Below are 5,527 nucleotides of genomic sequence, written 5' to 3'. Positions count from 1 at the left end.
TTGGAATTTGGAATCTTTGTCGTCCTCGTCATCCTGCCTGCCTCCACACACCGCGCCCGTGACAGGAACACTATTCACTATTAACAAGTTCCTTATTAGCATATACATTAGCATATTGGCTGTTTATATTAATGCCTTATTCTGCATGACCAAATCCCTACCCAATACCTAAACATAACTACTACAGCAACAACCTTACTTACTATCAACAAGCAGCAAATTAGGTGTTTATTGAGGGAAACATTTAGTTAATAGTGAATATGTGTTCCCTAATCTGAAGTGTGACCATATGTCTAAAGTGGACTATCGAAATAAAATGTAACCGTAATTAATTGTGAAATTTACTAGCAATTTCTGAGTTAAAATTATCTCTACACCCGTTTTTTCCAGTGTAGTATGGGCTGAACTGAAAATAGCAGAAGTTTAATGCTTAAAAGTTAAGGGTTCAGAACAAACCCTATATGTAGGGTGGCCATATGTGCCGTTCATACGGGACACGTCCTGACCAGGATTTTTATATTGCCTAAAACATCCAAAGTAGTTTGACCAATAACATGCAGGTATTGTATATAATCGACCAATCATGGCGCATGAGAAGGTGAGATCTACAGAGAACGATCAAAGCGATGCAAATACGCGTGTTTGTTCGTTCGTTCGACTTGAAGCGTCGCTGCGCACCGATCATTAAATGACACCAGAGTACCGCGAGAGCGATTTCAAAATCATAAGGAGCCATCTGCTCTGCTCTCTATAGCTCTGTGAATGTCATACAACGATCGATCTGCACAGTGCAAATAGCCAAAACCTGGATATTTTAGGCAATATAGAAATCCTGGCAAGGGTGCGTCCTGTAAAAATGGCTCCTATGGTCACCCTACCTATATGTCATTTAAGTGCTGCCTTGCAAGCAGTATAATTAGCGGTTTATATGCTAAAAATTATGCTTCACGTTTTATCCTGGCAACTTTTTAATTCCACCTTTACTTTCCGTACCGTATTTCTGACTTTCTATCACCACAGTGATTTTATGAACTCCTCCACAGAAAATATCACCCTTTTCACTCCCGATAACGAGGAGCGCTGCTGGCTGTTATTTCAGGGTTGCGAGAGAGAGAGAAGCGGCAGATGAGACACATTCAGCCCGACTTGCCACGTTGTAATTTAGCTGTCAGAGGAAATGTCTGCACTCCTGCAGGACTGTCACAATTCAGAAAAATCATGTATGTCATGTCAATGCCAGTTAAGAGCGAAACCCGATCGGCTGTTTTGATGGGCCTGCCGAAGTTGAGTGACGCCAATATGCTGTCAGATTTCTGCTATAAAGCGCTAAACTGCCATCGTTTTGATGGACCATTTTAGTAAGTAACAAGCTTTTCTTTCAGCAAACTTTCCATCAAAGTGATGAGGGGAGTTTGACTGAATCCTATACTTAAGTCATCATGATGGAGATTCAGACACGCCTCCAAAACAATTAAATATTAATAAAATTTCACAGCTTCAAGGCTCACACATTTTTAGGCATGATCTAGTCATCTAGACATTTTTAGGCTCGTTATTTGTCTGCTTCACTCAGTCAGGAAGTAACATAAATCAGGAAATAGTTCATGTTCAATGTTGTTCAATAGTCTGCGTTCATTTTTTAGTTTTTAAAGGAGTCCTGTAACTTTGTTTACGTCTCCTCCATGGTAACACATCATTTACCCAGTAACTCTCTAATGGCTGAATGCAAAAATGGAAATTGCTTCAAATGAAGTTGATTAAATCCCAGGTGTTTGCAATAACCTGCTATGGATTTTCACAGAGGCACGTAATCCTGCGATAAACAAGTGGTAATAAAATGTTGAGAATGGAAACGTCTTGGGGGCACTGGATGCTGCTCCTTTAATGCGATATGCCTGACGTTGTTTTGTGCAGGGTAATGTGCTCCGGTTAGATGGAATTATTAATAACAGCATCATTATCGTCATCACAGCTTGTTCACATTATTCCTGTTTTGTCAACATTGATGTAAAACGTATTTCTCACAACCCATGTTTAAATATTTGATCAAATGAATCAGTTTATACTGATGTCATTTCAACAATTATTTTCTGATTTCAGTGAAACACAGCAGGAGATGCAATTAGAATGTCCGAGAAGCTGTTTTCCATTCAGATGTTGGATTATAATGCTAAGCTGCAGAAAGCATGGTAAAGTACCTTTAAAGTGATTCATGTGCTTTGTACAGTAGATTTTTCAGCTTTGTACTGCATCACTTTTCAGTCGTGGAGAATCTATGCCATCACAAATCTTCAGCTTCATGGCAAAAGAAATGTATTTGAGTTCTGAATGTGAATTTGCAGTCTGAATTGAACGAAATGTAAAGCATGATTATGATTGTTAACATAGGCGGAGGCTGAACCAACTGCAGGGTAAGGCTAAAAGCAGCCAAATCTATTAACTACAAACATCATAAACCTGTCTTTTTAGCCAAGAACCAGACATGGGTGTCATGTAGGCTAATAAAATATGTTTAAAGGGGTCATATGATGCGATTTCAATTTTTCCTTTCTCTTTGGAGTGTTACAAGCTCTTGGTGCATAAAGAAGATCTGTAAAGTTGCAAAGACTAAAGTCTCAAATCCAAAGAGATATTCTTTATAAAAGTTAAGAGTTAACCACACCTACCTAAAACGGCTCGTTCTAACACGCCCCCACATATCTACGTCACTATGTGGGACGATTTGCATAACACCGCCCAAATGTTCACGCAAAGAAAGAAGGCGTAACTTTTATTCTCGCTGTAGTTTTGTTGTTGCCGCTGCCATGTCGTGAAGAGCTGTGTATTTCGTTGTGAAAGCGAAACTACTTTGTTTGGTCTTCCAAAAGAGGACGATATCTGCTTCGTCATGCCTGGAGCTGATCAGTGCTGGTTGCTGAGGAAATACAACAACTTTGCGCTGTGGATCACCGGATCGGCTTTCACCGCTTGAGCCATTGATATGCAGGCTAATGCAGTTATTAATGCAGTCTAATGCAGTTATTAGAGTGAGCGAGAGAGCGATATTAAGCGCGTGTGAATACCTGCGTCTGTGCGTCTCTCAGCAGTGTTCAGCAGCAGCGTCTACTAATAGTGAATCTTTAAGTTAAACTGCTTCAAGAACCTCTCTACTGAGAAATGTCATGTAGCTTTTCAGCTGCGAAACTATTTTATTGATAAATTCGCGGGGCGGCGTTGACGACAAGTTTCTGTCCGCGTGTGAGCGCGTCTGTGCGAGAGAACCGGAGAAAGCGTGATTTTTCTGTACATAAAGAAGGTGGAAGACATGGAAATAGTTTGTAATTGTTTACCCTATTGGTTATATTTATTTGCTCAATGTCTTCTGATGTTTTGGTTCTTTTATTGTTGTAGATAGCCCATAGTATAACAAAATATTATATATCTCTTCTTTATGTTTGGGCCCCCCCTGGACGAGCGAGCATAGGCCCTGTTCAAATGATAGAGCTGTGTCCATGTTACTATGCTTTTGCAAAACAGTCGTGACTAGTTGTTAGTTTCCCCAACTGATGCATCGTTCGTCGTCGTAGGGGAAACGCACCCCAGAGTGATTAGTGAATCAACTTTTGACTCACATACCAAATGCAAGTTATCATTACTTCTCTCAAAATGAGGCAACAGCTTGAAATATAAGTTATAATTGCATTTAAATGTACTTTTAAAGGTCGATTTCAGTCCAACTGAAGCAATAAGCAAAACTCCAACCCACACAGTTTCTCTCCCACTGTCTAATTCATGCCCGAACACTTTCCCCCTCCACCGTGAGAGCGCTCAGCATCCCGTGTTATCAACACAAAACTCTGAAAACACAAACTGCCTATAGGCGGCACGAAATTACACATTGTGACTTTAGAGCCGTTCTGCCGAATGGAGATGCGCAACACGCTGAGACAAACTGTGTCATTAACAAAGACCAACAGATGCCAGTTCTGGAAAGAGCCCAGATATGAGATACAACAGGCAGAGGAAGGAACTGATTTGGGCCTGTAATGGCAAATTGTTCTCAATAAAATAGCTGTTGTGCTTTATGTCTGTGAGATCATTGATTTTTAGCAGATTGAACAGGTCACAAAACATTTTTAGATACTCAGATTTCTACAGAATCAATGCACAAGTCTCATGTTTATCAGATTGTGTGATCGTTTTCTTTGCAGTTCCACTTCATTATGTCAGGATGGCTGTAATTTTTTATACTGAAACTCTTTATTTGCTGATAATATTCACCTCCGCTGCTTTTCTGTCAAATAGTGCAGCTATGGAGAAGGTTTGATGGCATAGTGTTTGGTTATGAGAAACTCAAGAACTACATTTGATGTTATTGAGGTCCAACATACGGCTAATATTTCATTATTATTAAATAACAACTCAGATTCTGGTCTGCTCATCACACAAAACTATTGTATGGCTTCTGGAGACTTCATTCATTATACTTTTATTATGTTTTTTTTTTCTGCTAAATCACGGTAAATATTCTTTAAAATCATTTTTGTCTGTGTTCCACAGAAAAAAAAATTACTTTGGAATGACATGGAGGTGAGTAAATAATAACAGACTTTTATTAGGGTGCACTTGTACTTTAATGGAGTGTAATTTCTATGCCAAACAGAATTGCAAAAACAGTAGTGACTTTTTAAAACAGGTTATAACCCTGTCCTCCATTGCTCGGCCAAACAAGGAATTTTGCCAGAGTTACAACGTCTGGTCTAGCTGTAATTTTTTTTTTGCATGAATATATATTGTCTTTGTTTTATTTATTTATTTTTCCAATAAATATTTTTGTGATCATTTAGTTGTTTTTATATTTATAGATTTATTATATTTGTAATATTTATTATGTTTGCTTTATATTTATTATACATTTACATATTTTATTATATATTTTATTTTTTATATGTACTGTATGTCCAGGTCACATTGCAAAATTCTAAACTTTTATTTATTTACCCTTGATTCTCATTGTTGTAATTTTCTGTTCATATTTTTTTTTTTAAACATATTGTAATTCACAATTTTTTCTTACCATCAATGGTCATTCTTATTACCATTATTCTATTTTATTTAAATAAGCATCTATTAAAGACAGTACAAAAACTTTTATAATGCAAACAATTCTTTACAGATTAAATTAAATAATACATGACTTTTCTTCATGTTTCAGTAATGAGATCTTTTTTTTTCCACACTCAAACATGCCCAGAAGACACATGCTCGTTATGAAATCAATGTGGCGTGGTTCATCCAGGGGGTTTAAATGCACAGGCATGGTTATGCAAGACATCATAATCTGCTGTTACTATGGTTACCGCAGCCCCAACTGACTTTGGTGGTGCTTCAAGAAAGGTACGCATTCAAACCGTCACTCTCACAAAAGCTCGTCCCTTTGATGCCAGTAGTCGTTGTCGGCGGATAAACGCAATATTGTGCGCTTGGCATCCCCTTTGTACTGTGGGAGCGTCTTTCAGCGCTGTATCTAAGCACCCGTCCTGTTCTC

This window comes from Sinocyclocheilus anshuiensis, unplaced genomic scaffold (assembly GCF_001515605.1).
Source record: "Sinocyclocheilus anshuiensis isolate Anshui unplaced genomic scaffold, SAMN03320099.WGS_v1.1 scaffold2786, whole genome shotgun sequence".
NCBI lineage: Eukaryota > Metazoa > Chordata > Actinopteri > Cypriniformes > Cyprinidae > Sinocyclocheilus > Sinocyclocheilus anshuiensis.
This window is presented reverse-complemented; position numbering follows the sequence as displayed.